Below are 19368 nucleotides of genomic sequence, written 5' to 3'. Positions count from 1 at the left end.
CACTGTTTGTGCATGAACAAAGTTATACTGCAATTTTCCTTAGATACGCGATTAAAAAAAATAATTTTTTGAATCCCCGGCGGAACACATTCCATAAGAATCAGCGCTTTTATACAGTATATTGCCTTTAAATACATATATTTAAACACGCATTTACGATTTAAATCAAAACGCGATTCAAATCAATATAAATGTTTATTTTGTAACGTATAGGTGACTATTCATTGTTAATAAAAATACGTAAATTCGATCATGTTGTGATATTTGGAAATATAAATTTGTTTGGTGCGAGTGAGGTTTTATTTAATCTCTGACCAAGGGAAACGTTTCATTTTTTCAAAGAAATGTTTGTTAAAAAATAAAGTCATAGTTACATGGGAATCAGGAAACTAACCCACAGCACCACCAGCACAGTCACATGCTGAGGGCTGAAAAAGCACTACAGAAAAATTATCAAGAGACAATGTACAGATTTGATAAAGCTATAAAATAATGTAATTAGGCACAGAACAAGTTTACAGCACAGTACAATAATAAATGCTGACCACGACTTTAGAAGCATAAATTACCTTACACTCAATTTAAACACAAGCTTTTTAGCCCTCTAAGCTGGTTCATACAGAAATGTAGAGAACCAGGATCAGAACACACAGCTTCATTAGCGAATACATATGCAGGACAACTGGAGAAGACGTTTTACAGTGGATGGATTTTTAGAAACATCCCATCAGTGACATCACTGAAGTCAACTCCTAGGTAACTGTCGTGTGGATAGTTTCACAAGAATCAGACAAAGGTTTAAGCATCGCTTGTTCTAGATAAAACTGCAAATAAAAAAAACAACAACCCATAATGTACTTCTTTGCGGCTCTGTTTGCCCAAATCATATATTCACAACGTGAAATTAGAAAATAATATTACGTAACCAAAATCCGCAATATGGAAACAGAACCTGTGTAATTGTTGACAGATGATGTACTCGTAACATTTTTACAAGACGAACTACAACATTTAAAAAATGACTTGTATGTACTTGATATCTCTAATCAATCCACGTCGATATAGTTAAAGCAGAGTCCCCGCACAAAACGAAACTAAAACGCCCTGGGCATACCGTTGCGCGCTTCTTATCAGTTGCTCAAAAGTAATTTGACCGTATGAAATGCATAATATAAACCTAGAAACATATACGTGAGCAGTATTTACGTAGTATCGGTGTCAAGACATACCTCTCAAATACTGTAAATCAAGTTAAAAATATCTCAAGACCGATTCTGGTCATAATGAAACCATGTTTCGTGTATGTTTTCTTTAAAGTACCGAGACCAGCCATATACTGTATGTTTATGTTCCAAAATTAATATCGTTTATGGCCTTCACACGCCTTACAGTATGCTCCTATTCTTTTTATGCTCAGCTATTAAGATTTCCCTTCAGTGGTAAAATTCCATATGAATATTCAATACTACAACGGGCACAGTAAAGACGTTTACAGTAAATCTTTCTACGACAGACCAACGGACCACAAGTGCCCCTGTCGGTCAACCAATCACGTACCGCGGTGCTCATCTTGCGCCAAAATGCGTGACGCCGTAGCCAATTACCTCCAGTATGTGTCTGTACCGGGCACTTTGAATGGCTGCATCTCTATAAATTGAATTGTTCTATTTTTCAGGCTTGCATAGTCTTATTCATATTTCAGTTAAGCCTTTTCTTCTGTAGTAATTTCATTTGATATTAAAATTAGTCCTGATTTAAGAATTTTGTAATAAGTTTCAGTTTCAGTTTAATCGTGCCCAGAAGCTACCAAAACTGGTAATGTTCACATAATGTGTAATGCAAAAGCAGCAGTTTGGGTGGGAAACAAAAGGCATTTCTTGGTATGAATCCTAAAACTTCATAGATGGCGTTCTAGGACTTCTCGCTTCAGATAAAGCTATCAATACATCACAGATTTCTACTCAATCAATATCAGCAGTGTTATCACTACCGAACGCTAAATATAGATCCTGGCAATACTTCATGAGTTGTTCGTTAGAAAATTGTTTATGTTTTTTTTAACATATTTTCAATACCAGACAAAAAGTCAAAGTTTCAATTTCATGCAACTGATGAAATCTCTCTTCAATGGAAGTTATAAGTACAGTACATCCAAAATACTGCGGAATCAATCAAATTTACATGTTTCTTGTGGATCCAGAAGATCATTTTGAGACTCAAAACATGCCTGTCTTTTCTTTTTTCGAGGATGAAGGAGTAGCAGCAGGAGTAGCAGTAATGGCAAGAACGTGTTTAGAGTTCAGCACTTCTCATTTCTAATGCAGAGCCATCGACTCGGAAAGCACCGCCCGCGATAAAAGAAATTGCAGAATTGGTCTGTTCATGCTGCCTACACGCTTTGAATTGCTGGCATTTTCTGCAAGCGTTCCTTTTTGAGGGTTCATGAAATTCCTCACATTTGAGCCAACACTAAAATATTTCATTCGGGGTCGCCTAATTCATAGTGCAAACCGAATCTACAGGGGAATGCTGTGGCACATGAAGCCGTTTGTTAGTCTGTTGTGAGGTGTGAGGGGCGGAATGCAAATCGAGTTGGTGAATAGAAAATGAAACAGGAGTCACTTCTTGAGCTACGAATTCCAAAAAGTATGAAAACCTGTGCATTTTAACAGTGCAGAATACTCACAAATTGCACTGAGTTGCTTGCTTTCTTCTGCTGCTTTTATATTTCAGTCATTCACTGTCAGCTAGCACTGGAACAATTCAAGAAAGGTAAAAACAGAAGCTGTCAGGAGTGGGATTTGAACCCACGCCTCCATTTGGAGACCAGAACACCCAAGCCAGCTGGAAAGACACATGTCCTTGAGTCTGGCGCCTTAGACCACTCGGCCACCCTGACAAGCGAGAGCAAGTGGTGTGCTGAATGCACCAGTAGTTGACTAAACTGAGTTTCTTCCCTGAAATTATTTGCTTGCGAAGAGCCAAGTTGCCTTGAATGGATCTTGGAAATCAAATATACGGATGGATTGTTATTCAGTTGTGAGTTTTGAGGGGCGTATTATAAATTGAGTTGGTGAAAAGGCGCTTTTTGTTAGTCTGTCGGGAGGCTGCACAAGGTGTTTAGAGGGAGAACTTCTAAAAGACAGGCTCTCTATGTTTAACATCAAGAAAGATTTTTTTTTCACAATGGAAATGCTCTTTGGCGCTTTCAGCTTTACGTAGGGAACAACGTCTGCCGAGACCACTTTTGAGCCAGTGCAAATGGTAATGTGCCACCAAGTACATTTAATATTGGCTGTGGTAGCGAGCTGCTTTTGTTTGTGAAGCTTTTACTTCTTTAAGCTGAATCATCGGCAGGAGTAGCTTATTAAATCTTTGCTCATAGCGCTCCATCAGAAATACCTTGTCCGTGTTCAAAAGAGATCAGGGGATTTACTTCATGCTTTCACATGGCATACCTTACACGAAAGATTTAAATGGGGAATTGATTGTGCTTCTTGATGTTGTTCCTCTGGTTGCCTTGGTTACAATGGTGAACGTTCTTCCACGTTCTGTTAGAGTATCCACTGGGTGGGCTTTATCAATTGGCTCGGATAGGTCATCAGTGCTCCGTCTCCAGAAAAATAATCAGCACTGTCTTTTTTCTGTGCGCATGACGGTCTTTTAAAACATATAAAATCACGAGTTCATTGATTTCTCCAAATAACAACAATACATTTTAACCCTTCAATCCAATAGTTTTACTCCAAGTAAAAAGCAGCGCAATATATAGAGAGATGATATTCAAAGATTTCAACGTTCTTATTGGATTGCCTGTATGCAGATATCGCTCAGAATTGCTAATATGATTTTAATTCAGTTTTTCTCTACTACTTTCAGAGTCTTTTATTGACCTTGCTGAAGCAGAGAAGTGACATAATCACAAATGCAACCAGTTGTGCAGCTGTTTCTGGATAATAATCATTAATGCGAAAAAAAAAAAGCTCCTTGCAATAAGATCAAGAGCAACCAACGCGCTCGCTTGTTGAGTTGGGTATTTTCCGAGCTACTCTTCCTTAGCTGTGTAGAGGTTTGATGGGTTTACTGAGACAATTATTCATTGCAGCAGCAATCACGAGATGATTCGTTGTGGCTTTTAGAAAATCAATTGTCAGAACAACTAACAACGCACACACACGGGTTCAATACACGAGATACAGTTATTAACATAAATTGTGCACCAAACATATACCAGTCTGCCTGGATACAAGCGGCAGACCTTACTGTGAGGGTTATCAATACACAAGGTATATAATCTCGAAGAGATGCAAACACAAAGAGATACACAACAGAGAATATATGTCAATATATATCGTTCGGTTACCAAATCGCTAATCAGTGTTATTACCCACTGTTACTCTAAACTCGGAAGTAAATGCAATACTCATGAATTAAATTGATAACAACTTATGTTGAGGTACAATTGAATTCTCGAGACGCAATGTAGAACATGGGGTTTACTTATCCGCTGTGTATGGATTTGGAATTTCCCGGCACGAACACCAAACCAGCTGACAGGCTCTGTTGCAGCCTCGGTTCCAGCGGTTGTCCAATGGGCATTGTCCCGGCGTCCTCTGGCTACTGACCAACCAGTCAAGGTGCAGCTCAGAGTTGGACGGGCGGAGGAATCTGATTGCGGCGCGCAGGGCAGTCGTTGCTCCGAGGGGATCTACCAGCAGTCCGGCTGGCTAGTAGAAAGTCTCTATGCACAGAGTGTGACTGCGAGTCCTCACAAGTCACTCTTTTGCCCGGGAAGAAGCTGGTTCGTTCCCGGACCAGCGCTGCTTCTGAATAAGCTATTCAGGTTGTCGACAAGGGTCCAACTATAGGCTGCCGTTGATCAAGCGGAGCATTCACGTTGGTAGAATTCTGAGTACGTACGGGATCCTCGGTCTCGTGCTTAGAACAAAGTCCAAGTCCCACTGCAGACAACAGCAGTTGTCACGTGATTGTCTCTGAGGATGCGCGAAAATGGCCAAGGAGAGCCCCGATCTGAGCTTGCGCTCCGTTTTTGACCAAGATACAGATGTGTGCTGATTGGTTGAGATTTTGGCGGGCATTGGAGACCCACGTGGTGTTACCACGCCCTGCCAATCCCTGATTGGTTGATCAAAGTGAGATATGAGTCACTTACTCCTGACGCTTAGGAATGCAGTCCAGATATCCAATCGGCACTCCCTAGAAAGATAGGCGCCAATGGATGACCATTGATCATGATAGCCAGGCTTAGCTAAGTGCATCTCCGTTTGGGAGCTGTCCCTTATGAAAAGAAAACATCTTAAATCAGCCTGCATGAATACTTTCTCTGTGGTTGCACCACAGAGAGGGAGAGTGAGATGGGGCCTCATTTAGGAAAGCACAGCAACGCTTAATTCTGTCTTATTAACAAGCATTGCCGCTACAGCTGTAAACTTATTTGGCGAGCATGGACCTCTGAGAAGGAGTCTGAATCCATCAAGAAGACAGGAATTCTAATATCGCACTGCCGTCTTGTGTACAAAATATTTGTTCAGCTCTAACGTCTGTGTGCGTTGACAAGGCATCTCAAAAGGACATATTAAATAAGAAAATGATCCTTTCTGTTACCATTCCTGCAGTTGGAGCGTTGTTTCACCCTTTTACGTTCTACAATATTTACAGACAAGGTTTTATCACTGGAGTTGTACAGAACAAGTGTGCATCAGTCCATGAAAATCATCAGTACTGCTGTTTTTCTATGCATAGTTTAATCAAGAGCACTTAAAAGATGCAAAAGATGGATTGTGTTCTGTGAGCACCTGCACATCTCTAAGTCACTTCGACAGGTGTCTATGTTGGGGATGTAGCTCAGTGGTAGAGTGCTTGTCTTAAATGTATGAGGTCCTGGTTTCTCCAAGTGCTTTATGTTACTGTGCTCACATCGCAGTCTTCTGTTGAGTGAGAACTCTTTGCTCGTGTTCATAGAGAGCCAGGTTTACACAATTAAACTCGAAGTGCTACAGTGTTCTCTGAAGTTTTAAATGTACCTCCAAATTATTTAGTTCTGTTAACTACCAAAGAATGTGAACTAATTTAAAGCCACATTCTGGAAATCCAGAGAACATCTTCACACTTGTCGTGGCTGTTGCAGAAAAACCTCACCCGGGATGTTGAATCTCACCCGGGATTTCCTGAGAGATCATTCACTGAGTGAGTCCTCCCTCTGGACTCCGCACTGAGCTGAAAGCTGCGCGAATTCCTCCCTGCGTGTCCTGTACTGTGTAGCACAGTGACAAGAATGCCTTGAGTTTTTTTCTGTATGTGAAAGAAAATGCAAAAAAGCATGAAAAGTATTGATGGTATAAAATATCCATGGTACAACTCGAGAAAGAACTGACGGACAAAACAATGACATTTGATGATTACAAGAGAAACACAACCGTCCGAATATGGGTTTTGATCCTGAACACTTGTGTTAAAAGACAAAGCAAAGGATATAACCTGTAAATGTCTACATGTCTTACAGTTTATGAAATAACACAATTTCTTCCTTTCTTAATAATTTCTTACTATTGATAGATGCTTTTTTGAATTTTAACAGAATCACAATTACAGACATTTGGGGTTAAACTGTTATTCACATATTCACATATAATTATGAGACTCAAAATATGCCTGTCTTTTCTTTTTTCGAGGACAAATGGATTATTGAGGTGTAAAGATGGGTTCAAAACCAAAATCATCTGCTATTGCTGCTGTTTCTTCAAATCCTTTAATTGATCATTGATATCGAGGAATAATATTATACAAATTGTGGTTTTCTGTGAATTGCCAATTTTATTGTAATTACATCTTCGTTTACAGATGTCTTGCATGTATCACAAGGTATTACAGATGCAGCAATTCAAAATGGGTGGGGTATTTCGCGGCATACCCCGGTGGGCGTGTCGCGGTGTCACGCAGTATCACGCGGTTAATCGCGTCATTTGACGTCATCCCGGAAACTATCCGGCGTCACCTTGTAAAACCGCCAGGGGGAGCTTAACCTCTCATGTACAGCATTTGAGCTTTTAATTTTGAACTGTGTATTACAGCATGTTAATCATCAGTCATTAAAATGTTGGTATATTTTATGAAAGCAAGATTGCTCAGTTGGACAAAAGTACACAACCTACCTTTATCAGAAATATTTATGCATCAAAGCCTTTACCGAAGATATTACTAATAGTATTAATAATGGATGACTTTGGACAAGCTGTATACTCAAAGTATAATTTCTTTAGCACATTTGTACAAGCACTTGGAATCTGTCCAAGCCATACTTTGTCAGGCATTTTGTTTTACTTCAACGGGCATAAAAACTTTCTTGCTTTTAACAGGGCGTTTCATAATTTCTAACTACGAAAATGATTTAAAATGCGACACTTATCATTCAACTAGAGCTCAAAATATCACAAGGATCCTCAAGAGCACAGCAAAGACTGTATTAAAAGATACTTGTATGTAGCAACACTTTCTTTTCCGTATACCAGATTTTATGGAACGACTTCAGAGGGGTGTCAGCCAGTCAGATTCCAGGAATCGGTACTTTAAAGGAAAAATACACGCCGGTATTCCATTTCTCCCTAACGATTTTAAGCATCGAAGTATATAACTAGCATGTGAAATAGCGTGTGAAAAAGTGGTAGTTTTAAGCTTTTCTGCTAATATAATATGGAATCGCGTATCTAAAGAATTTAATAACGATATGATTATATTCGTGTACTGCGACAGGGCTGTGTAGGGCTGTTTCGCCTCTCTCTTTACGCAACTTCCCTTGTAGCCTACTGGTCTACGTGCCCAACTATCAACTCACGGGTTGTGTGTTCAAATCCAGCTTGTGTAAACATTTCTTCAAAAAAAATAGAATAGCGATATTATGGACAATCAATTGACTTTTATATTTCAAAATATCACAACATGATCGATTCTAAGTCATTTTTGATAACAATGAATAGTCACCTTCTTCCCTTCTGACAATGGTCCCTGTTTCTGCTTCCTGCTTCTAGTGTGTGTGTGTGTGCAAGAGAGTAACTTTTTATAGAGAAATGCAGGCTGGACAGTATGCATTACAATATAAACATTTATATTGATTTAAATCGTGTTCTGATTTAAATCGCAAACGCGAGTTTAATTATATGTGTTTTTTGAATCATAATCAGGCTAATGCAACATAAATTGATACAGTATCTTTGTCTTCTAAGTATCTTAATAAACTTTCAGCATACCTTTCTACCCGTTTAGATTTATATTTCTTGGGATTTTGGGATCAAACGTGGAAGGATTAGATTGTAATCGTTTTTATTTTTCAAATATGAGATTGTATTTCTGAATGTTATGTTACACCTACAGTAGTTCACTGCTTTAAATACATCGAATTAAGAAAGTTATGTGTAGCACTTTAGATATTTTTTTCTGAACCAGGGAAAATCTGATCATGTTTCTCTATAACAATAATAAAAAACTTTATTTTACATATCACCTTTAAAAGTGGCATCTCAAAGCAAAAAAGTAAATGGGAAAAACAGTTAAAAGGGACCAAAGTAAATACCAGACAAACACAAACGTGTTTTTAATAAAATGCTTTTATTCATATAGCATAGAGTGAGAGGGACATCCAGCAGGGAGAGACACACACACCGGTTTCCATTGACAAAATTGTTTTTTTTTTCAATTCCTCTTGTCTAACAGGAATGTTTTGTTGTGGACAGACTGTTAGACTAGAGGAAAAGAGCGCCTCCTTCTACGAAGCATTTCGTTGATCCGATCACTAATTCTTTTCCAGTCGCACAAAGTAAGGGTTGAGAATCTCCGATTCACCATGCTACTATTGGTTTCCCGGAGATTGCAAGGCAAGGCACTTTTGCCTCTGGACCCATCGAAATTTACAGACGTGGTCCACCCCCAGTAAATTTCAAAAGTCACAAGATTTCGAAACATGAGGGCGGCGTAGCGGTCGGCTCTTGATTTCCCGTCTATGCCGATGCACTGCAAGTACAACCCCCCCTCCATCTCCTGAGTGATGGGTAGCAGTTGGACATCTGGGAGAATTATTCGTCCCACTGGCGTCTGTGAATTCCGCTGTGCTTCCTGGGGGGAGATAGACGGCGGGGACAGCATCAACCAATTCCCATGCGGTGGTGAACAGAGAGGCCGGGATGGAGTGTCCTGAGGCGGTGTGTGCTCTGCGGGGGGCAGAGCTTCCGCCAGGCATTGCAACCTGCGCGGCGGGGAGAGGCACTTTTCGGGAGACAGCTGCTCAACTGTTTGACTGCTGGAACATACTGTCTCCTTCCTCTGCATTTTCAGGAGTGTCTCTAGCCTCCCAATCCTCCCCAGTAATGCGTCGTACTGCTCCCGCTGCTGCCGAAATGTCTCCACACAGGTGCTGCTTCTACAGGTTGGCACCCTGGCCAGTGGCCGAGAGCAGAGACCCACGGCCTGTGGCAAAATAACATAATTCATGTAAGAAATAAAGTCACACAGTAGTATTCATCAGTCGCGGAACAGAAGTCAAAATAAACTTTTCTTTTTTTCCGTCTTACCGCTTTCTTTTTTACTGTCCTGGTGGTAGATTTCGAAGATCGTTTCGCCCGTGCGGTGTTTTCTTGAAGAACAGGCTACGAAGAAATAATTATAATTGAATTTAAAATTCAAAACGGCAATAATACCTTGTAATATGCGCTGTAATCGCGTATTTCAGATGAAGTCTGCTGTATTTGCTTACCCTTCGCTCTTTGGAAGCTGGGGCGGCAGAAGCACCCCGTCTCTTCCCGTAAAAGGTCTTGGTCTCCATACTGTACTGTGGTCGCTGTAGTGCAGGTTCGCAGTTTTTTTTGTGATGGGAGCTCACCCAATCCCTTTGTGTATTTATGCTATATTCACATGTACGGCTAGAATGTTCATTGTCTTCCAATGAAAGGCGGGTGCCTCTTGCCGAAGTCGGGAGACATTAGAGGCTTGCCACACCCGGACTGTTAAACCAACGCATTAGCACGTCAAACCCCATTGAGGAGCCGGGCGCAATAATTGTTTTGTCCCTTGATTTACTGATCTGCATTAATTATGGAAATCGAGTTCCTGCTCTTTGCAGACGACCTGGTCCCGCTGTCGCCCACAGAACAGAGGCTGCGCCAGAACCTGGCGCTGCTGGAGCAGCACTGTCAGACCTGGGCGCCGACAGTCAATCTGGACAAGACCAGAGTTATGGTTTTCCAGAAAAAAAGCCAGACCTCAGGGAAACAGGTACAAATTCACACTTAACAACACATTAACACCTAACAACGGGAGCAGGGACGAATAAGGCCAGTACCCAATATTGTTAAACATACAGAAAAGAATATTAAAGTATTGAATATTAGTATTGGCTTTAGTATTAGCCATACAGAACATTAAAGTGCCCCTTTTCCATTCAGCAGGTGCCTGAGCCGCTGTGTCCTATCTTCTGACAGTCACCGTTGTGAATGTCTGTAGAGTGTATCTTATTTTTAGTACTAAAATAAATACTTAGTACTTTAGTACTAAGTACTAAAATACTAGTACCGAGGGAGCGTCTGCATTTATAACTTCGTTTTTAAAATTAGTCAAGCAATATGAAGCATCTCCTTTTACTTTTAAGTCCCATAAATACATTGAGCACAGCTACTCACCACTTAAGATTGCTTTTTGATACCATCCTTACACAAAGCAGAAACTTTCCGATGACATACAGTACAAGTGGAAAGATTACAGATTTTAATCGTCTTTAATTTTGTTACGTTATACGTTTTAGGAACGTTTCATCTAAACAAACACCACAAAACTATTCTCGATTGTATTTCTGAATGTTATGTTACACCTACAGTAGTTCACTGCTTTAAATACATCGAATTAAGAAAGTTATGTGTAGGACTTTAGATCTTTTTTTCTGAAGCAAGGAAAATCTAATCATGTTTCTCTATAACAATAATAAAAAACTTTATTTTATATATCACCTTTAAAAGTGGCATCTCAAAGCAATACAGTAGATCGAAAAACAGTTAAAAGGGACCAAAGTAAATACCAGACAAACACAAACGCGTTTTTAATAAAATGCTTTTATTCATTCAGCAGAGAGTGAGAGGGACATCCAGCAGAGAGAGACACACACACCGGTTTCCATTGACAAAATAGTTTTTTTTCAATTCCTCTTGTCAAACAGTAATGTTTTGTTTGTGGTTAGACTAGAGGAAAAGAGCGCCTCCTTCTACGAAGCATTTAGTTGATCAGATCACTAATTCTTTTCCAGTCGCACGAAGTAAGGGTTGTAAAGCGCGAAGTAAAGCGCTGATTCTCATGGAATGTGTTCCGCCGGGGATTCAAAAAAATTATTTGACAAAATTTGTTTTTTTTCAATTCCTCTTGTCTAACAGGAATGTTTTGTTTGTGGACAGACTGTCCACAAACGTGAGACTGTCTTTCTCAGACTTACATTCCCGAATGTCCTCCGCCCTGGTCAACAATCCTAGGAAGAACACGAAACAGCCTGTTAATAAAATGTTTACAATTTTGTTCGGTCAGTTCTTCCTCCCAGAATTTACAGATTGCATCGATCAGTTCCTGCTTTGTGACGGGCTTAGCAGTTTTCCGAACGTAGTCTTTCAACGAATGCCAAACCATCTCTATCGGATTTAGATCTGGGGATTCGGCTGGAGTTTTCACCCAGTTCACTCCTTCTGCTATAAGCCTCGCCCTTGCTGCTGTTTGTTTCGGATCGTTGTCTTGAAAGAGACGGTGCCTTGATCCAAACTGCTCCCTGATATATGGGGCAGCATGCTGTGTGACCACAACTTCCTCGAAGAATACACGGTCCATAATTCCTTTGAAAATAAGAAGTGGTCCCGGGCCTCTTCTAGATATACCCCCCCAGACGTGAACCTTCAGTGGATGTTTGGGCTTTGGCTTGTCCACATATCTCCCCTTTTTGCAAAATGCCATTGTTGAAAACTGTTCCAGAGCCACTGTTGTTTCGTCGGTGAAAAGTACATCCTGAAATGCCTCCCCCTGTTCAATCCATTGGAGCGCTTGCTTGAGTCTTTCCTCTTTGTTTTTTTGCCTTATCATGGGGCATGTGTTGGTTTTTCTGTATCTCCATCCAAGCCTCCTGCGTACTCTTCTTATCGATGTCGGGCTAATGTTCGCACCGAGGTCAGCCCATAGCCGTCTTTGGACTTGCATCGCCGGTAGTTCATCATTTTCATCAGTCAGTTTGTCGACAGCTCGCACAATAAGACTTGGAAAAAAAAAGAGATCAGTAGTTAGCTTTAAAAATAATGTGCGTAGTTGTATTTACATGCAAGAAAGGTATTTTTAGAAATTTATTTACCTTTGAATCGTCCTCGGTTTAGATTCTCTTTGCCTCCTCTTCCCTTTATAATGCCGTCTCACTGTGCTTTCAGAAACGAAGATGTCCATCGAAGCCAACTGCTGTACAATGTCCCGTGTTGACTTCCCGTTTCTTTTCATCTTCATTATTTGGTGTGAGAGAGTCTTCGTGATTTTAGTCATTGTCCGTCCCCTTACCAAAGCGATACAGTGGTGCAGCTTGAATTCTGTACCTATATACTGTATGGTATGGTACAGATAAAACTTACACCATACCGATGAGCTAATGCCAGGGAAAGACACTCCTATTTTATTTAAAACACAATACACCAGGAAATGTGTCTGATGCATTAGCAAGTTAAAACAATTGGGTCGAAAACCTGGGCGTAACACCATTTCCTTTTTCTGATCATTCGCTTTCTGGATACACATTTCACCTGTCCTGTTCTTTGTTTTCCTGGTTTGCTGATTATGCCTGCTGTGGTCCACTCCTACCCTCACACCTAAAGAATACTATTTTAAATTTCTTGGCGCAGTTCATTAACCCTTGTATGTGCTGTCCGCGCCCAAAATGCAATTTAAAAAAAGTCAAAAACCGCGCTCAAAATGCAATTTAGAGCTTAATAAGATACACTCCACAGGCATTCACAACAGCAACATATGAAACGTTTATTTTTTAATCGCTGTCTAAGGAAATCTCAGTATAACTTTGTTCATGAACAAACAGTGGCATGTTACATTATTATTAGTTTTTTTGTTAACAAGGCTCGCCAGCTAATGTGAATTGAAACCTGTCTTGCTAGCTTTTAAAGTCGTGCATGTGTAAACGACAATTGAAATAGAGAAAAAAGACCTGACTGACAAGCCGATACATACTCTTAGAGTTTGATTAATAGGGAATATAATACAAAAATATAGTACTAAAAAAGGTACTACCAATTTTAAAGGTGATTTTACTTTTAAATAAAAATTTGAATCCCCTGCGGAACACATTCCATAAGAATCAGCGGTTTTACAGTACATATCGCCTTTAAAGGTGGCTTCTCAAAACGCTTTACAGGATAAAAACAACCAGAACAGCAACAACAACAATATTGTATTTCATTGCACTTTGAAAACCAAGTAATAACTTAACTATACGTACAAACGTTTCATATGCTGCTGTTGTGAATGCCTGTGGAGTGTATCTTATTTGCCTAGCGAAGCGCTAGTTTAGTACTATAAAATACTATTAAAATCTGTAATCTTTCCACTTGTACTGTGAGTCATCGGAAAGTTTCTGCTTTTTGTAAGGATGGTATCAAAAAGCAATCTTAAGTGGTGAGAAAGCTGTGCTCAATGTATTTAAGGGACTTAAAAGTAAAAGGAGATGCTTCATATTGCTTGACTAATTTTAAAAACTAAGTTATAAATGCAGATGCTCCCTCGGTGCTGCGCCGGGTGTAAATATCAAAATATACATACCCAACACTGATTGTACCCATCTGTCATGCAAATAAAACACCTTGAATTGAATTGAATTGAGGGAGAGAGGGGGGAAAGGGGAGAGAGATAACCAGGACTCAAGGCAAATAAGATACACTCCACAGGCATTCACAACAGCAACATATGAAACGTTTGCACGTATAGTTAAGTTATTACTTGGTTTTCAAAGTGCAATGAAATACAATATTGTTGTTGTTGCTGTTCTGGTTGTTTTTATCCTGTAAAGCGTTTTGAGAAGCCACCTTTAAAGGCGATATATACTGTAAAACCGCTGATTCTTATGGAATGTGTTCCGCAGGGGAATCAAATTTTTATTTATTTTTTAATTGCGTATCTAAGGAAATCTCAGTATAACTTTGTTCATGAACAAACAGTGGCATGTTACATTATTATTCGTTTTTTTGTTAACAAGGCTCGCCAGCTAATGTGAATCGAAACCTGTCTTGCTAGCTTTTAAAGTCGTGCATGTGTAAACGACAATTCAAATAGAGAAAAAAAGACCTGACTGACAAGATTTAATTAATGCACATCAGTAAATCAAGGGACAAAACAACTATTGCGCCAGGGTCCTCAATGGGCTTTGACGTGCTAATGCGGTGGTTTAACAGTCCGGGTGTGGCAAGCCTCTAATGTCTCCCGACTTCGGCAAAAGGCACCCGCTTTTCATTGGAAGACAATGAACATTCTAGCCGTACATGTGAATATAGCATAAATACACCAAGGGATTGGGTGAGCTCCCATCACAAAAAAAAAACTGCGAACCTGCACTACAGCGACCATAGTACAATATGGAGACCAAGACCTTTTACGGGAAGAGACGGGGTGCTTCTGCCGCCCCAGCTTCCAAAGAGCGAAGGGTAAGCAAATACAGCAGACTTCATCTGAAATACGCGATAACAGCGCATATTACAAGGTATTATTGCCGTTTTGAATTTTAAATTCAATTATAATTATTTCTTCGTAGCCTGTTCTTCAAGAAAACACCGCACGGGCGAAACGATCTTCGAAATCTACCACCAGGACAGTAAAAAAGAAAGCGGTAAGACGGAAAAAAAGAAAAGTTTATTTTGACTTCTGTTCCGCGACTGATGAATACTACTGTGTGACTTTATTTCTTACATGAATTATGTTATTTTGCCACAGGCCGTGGGTCTCTGCTCTCGGCCACTGGCCAGGGTGCCAACCTGTAGAAGCAACACCTGTGTGGAGACTTTTCGGCAGCAGTGGGAGCAGTACGACGCATTACTGGGGAGGATTGGGAGGCTAGAGACACTCCTGAAAATGCAGAGGAAGGAGACAGTATTTTCCAGCAGTCAAACAGTTGAGCAGCTGTCTCCCGAAAAGTGCCTCTCCCCGCCGCGCAGGTTGCAATGCCTGGCGGAAGCTCTGCCCCCCGCAGAGCACACACCGCCTCAGGACACTCCATCCCGGCCTCTCCGCTCACTACCGCGCAGGAATTTGTTGATGCTGTTCCTGCCGTCTATCTCCCCCCAGGAAGCACCATTTACAGAGCGGAATTCACAGACGCCAGTGGGACGAATAATTCTCCCAGATATCCAACTGTTACCCATCACTCAGGAGATGGAGGGGGGGGGTTGTACTTGCAGTGCATCGGCATAGACGGGAAAGCAAGAGCCGACCGCTACGCCGCCCTCGTGTTTCGAAATCTTGTGACTTTTGAAATTTACTGGGGGTGGACCACGTCTGTAAATTTCGATGGGTCCAGAGGCAAAAGTGCCTTGCCTTGCAATCTCCGGGAAACCATTAGTAGCATGGTGAATCGGAGATTCTCAACCCTTACTGCGTGCGACTGGAAAAGAATTAGTGATCGGATCAAGGAAATGCTTCGTAGAAGGAGGCGCTCTTTTCCTCTAGTCTAACAGTCTGTCCACAGCAAAACATTCCTGTTAGACAAGAGGAATTGAAAAAAAACAATTTTGTCAATGGAAACCGGTGTGTGTGTCTCTCCCTGCTGGATGTCCCTCTCACTCTCTGCTGAATGAATAAAAGCATTTTATTAAAAACACGTTTGTGTTTGTCTGGTATTTACTTTGGTCCCTTTTAACTGTTTTTCCCATCTACTTTTTTGCTTTGAGATGCCACTTTTAAAGGTGATATGTAAAATAATGTTTTTTATTATTGTTATAGAGAAACATGATCAGATTTTCCCTGGTTCAGAAAAAAATATCTAAAGTGCTACACATAACTTTCTTAATTCGATGTATTTAAAGCAGTGAACTACTGTAGGTGTAACATAACATTCAGAAATACAATCTCATATTTGAAAAATAAAAACGATTACAATCTAATCCTTCCACGTTTGATCCCAAAATCCCAAGAAATATAAATCTAAACGGGTAGAAAGGTATGCTGAAAGTTTATTAAGATACTTAGAAGACAAAGATACTGTATCAATTTATGTTGCATTAGCCTGATTATGATTAAAAAACACATATAATTAAACTCGCGTTTGCGATTTAAATCAGAACACAATTTAAATCAATATAAATGTTTATATTGTAACGCATACTGTCCAGCCTGCATTTCTCTATAAAAATGTACTCTATTGCACACACACACACACACGAAGCAGGAAGCAGAAACAGGGACCATTGTCAGAAGGGAAGAAGGTGACTATTCATTGTTATCAAAAATGACTTAGAATCGATCATGTTGTGATATTTTGAAATATAAAAGTCAATTGATTGTCCATAATATCGCTATTCTATTTTTTTGAAGAAATGTTTGCACAAGCTTGATTTGAACACACAACCCGTGAGTTGATAGTTGGGCACGTAGACCAGTAGGCTACAAGGGAAGTTGCATGAAGAGAGAGGCGAAACAGCCCTACACAGCCCTGTCGCAGTACACGAATATAATCATATCGTTATTAAATTCTTTAGATACGCGATTCCATATTATATTAGCAGAAAAGCTTAAAACTACCACTTTTTCACATTTATTTCACATGCTAGTTATATACTTCGATGCTTAAAATCGTTAGGGAGAAATGGAATACCGGCGTGTATTTTTCCTTTAAAGTACCGATTCCTGGAATCTGACTGGCTGACACCCCTCTGAAGTGGTTCCATAAAATCTGGTATATGGAAAAGAAAGCGTTGCTACATACAAGTATCTTTTAATACAGTCTTTGCTGTGCTCTTGAGGATCCTTGTGATATTTTGAGCTCTAGTTGAATGATAAGTGTCGCATTTTAAATCATTTTCGTAGTTAGAAATTATGAAACGCCCTGTTAAAAGCAAGGAAGTTTTTATGCCCGTTGAAGTAAAACAAAATGCCTGACAAAGTATGGCTTGGACAGATTCCGAGTGCTTGTACAAATGTGCTAAAGAAATTATACTTTGAGTATACAGCTTGTCCAAAGTCATCCATTATTAATACTATTAGTAATATCTTCAGTAAAGGCTTTGATGCATAAATATTTCTGATAAAGGTAGGTTGTGTACTTTTGTCCAACTGAGCAATCTTGCTTTCATAAAATATACCAACATTTTAATGAGTGATGATTAACATGCTGTAATACACAGTTCAAAATTAAAAGCTCAAATGCTGTACATGAGAGGTTAAGCTCCCCCTGGCGGTTTTACAAGGTGACGCCGGATAGTTTCCGGGATGACGTCAAATGACGCGATTAACCGCGTGATACTGCGTGACACCGCGACACGCCCACCGGGGTATTCCGCGAAATACCCCACCCATTTTGAATTGCTGCATCTGTAATACCTTGTGATACATGCAAGTCATCTGTAAACCAAGATGTAATTACAATAAAATTGGCAATTCACAGAAAACCACAATTTGTATAATATTATTCCTCGTTATCAATGATCAATTAAAGGATTTGAAGAAACAGCAGCAATAGCAGATGATTTTGGTTTTGAACCCATTTTTACACCTCAATAATCCATTTGTCCTCGAAAAAAGAAAAGACGCATATTTTGAGTCTCATAATTATATGTGAATATGTGAATAACAGTTTAACCCCAAATGTCTGTAATTGTGATTCTGTTAAAATTCAAAAAAGCATCTATCAATAGTAAGAAATTATTAAGAAAGGAAGAAATTGTGTTATTTCATAAACTGTAAGACATGTAGACATTTACAGGTTATATCCTTTGCTTTGTCTTTTAACACAAGTGTTCAGGATCCAAGCCCATGTTTGGACGGTTGTGTTTCTCTTGTAATCATCAAATGTCATTATTTTGTCCTTCAGTTCTTTCTCGAGTTGTACCATGGATATTTTATACCATCGATACTTTTCATGCTCTTTTGCATTTTCCTTCACATATGGAAAAAAACTCAAGGCGTTCTTGTCACTGTGCTACACAGTACAAGACACGCAGTGAGTAATTCGCGCAGCTTTCAGAGGAATCCAGAGGGAGGACTCTTAATGCAAGGAGCTGTTTTTTTTTGCATTAATCATTATTAACCAGAAACAGCTGCACAACTGGTTGCATTTGTGATTATGTCACTTCTCTGCTTCAGCAAGGTCAATAAAAGACTCTGAAAGTAGTAGAGAAAAACTGAATTAAAATCATATTAGCAATTCTGAGCGATATCTGCATACAGGCAATCCAATAAGAACGTTGAAATCTTTGAATGTCATCTCTCTATATATTGCGCTGCTTTTTACTTGGAGTAAAACTATTGGATTGAAGGGTTAAAATGTATTGTTGTTATTTGGAGAAATCAATGAACTCGTGATTTTATATGTTTTAAAAGACGGTCATGCGCACAGAAAAAAGACAGTGCTGATTATTTTTCTGGAGACGGAGCACTGATGACCCATCCGAGCCAATTGATAAAGCCCAGCCAGTGGATACTCTAGCAGAACGTGGAAGAACGTTCACCATTGTAACCAAGCTAACCACAGGAACAACATCAAGAAGCACAATCAATTCCCCATTTAAATCTTTCGTGTAAGGTATGCCATGTGAAAGCATGAAGTAAATCCCCTGATCTCTTTTGAACATGGACTAGGTATTTCTGATGGAGCGCAATGAGCAAAGATTTAATAAGCTACTCCTGCCGATGATTCAGCTTAAAGAAGTAAAAGCTTCACAAACAAAAGCAGCTCGCTACCACAGCCAATATTAAATGTACTTGGTGGCACATTACCATTTGCACTGGCTCAAAAGTGGTCTCGGCAGACGTTGTTCCCTACGTAAAGCTGAAAGCGCCAAAGAGCATTTCCATTGAGAAAAAAAAATATTTCTTGTTGTTAAACATAGAGAGCCTGCCTTTTAGAAGTTCTCCCTCTAAACACCTTGTGCAGCCTCCCGACAGACTAACAAAAAGCGCCTTTTCACCAACTCAATTTATAATACGCCCCTAAAAAACTCACAACCGAATAACAATCCATCCGTATATTTGATTTCCAAGATCCATTCAAGGCAACTTGGGTCTTCGCAAGCAAATAATTTCAGGGAAGAAACTCAGTTTAGTCAACTACTGGTGCATTTAGCACACCACTTGCTTTTGCTT

General features: G+C 39.8%; 1 non-coding gene across 1 annotated transcript; it reads right to left on the bottom strand.

The window, feature by feature from the left end:
• Positions 1 to 2786: 2786 nt before the first annotated feature.
• Positions 2787 to 2899, bottom strand: trnal-caa (transfer RNA leucine (anticodon CAA)). Its single transcript has 2 exons — positions 2862 to 2899; positions 2787 to 2832 (listed from the first exon to the last, which is right to left on the bottom strand). It is a non-coding gene; the product is annotated as a tRNA-Leu (tRNA).
• Positions 2900 to 19368: the final 16469 nt, after the last annotated feature.

Source organism: Lepisosteus platostomus, chromosome 5, assembly GCF_059453375.1.
Source record: "Lepisosteus platostomus isolate fLepPlt1 chromosome 5, fLepPlt1.hap1, whole genome shotgun sequence".
NCBI classification, from domain to species: domain Eukaryota; kingdom Metazoa; phylum Chordata; class Actinopteri; order Semionotiformes; family Lepisosteidae; genus Lepisosteus; species Lepisosteus platostomus.
This window is presented reverse-complemented; position numbering and strand designations above follow the sequence as displayed.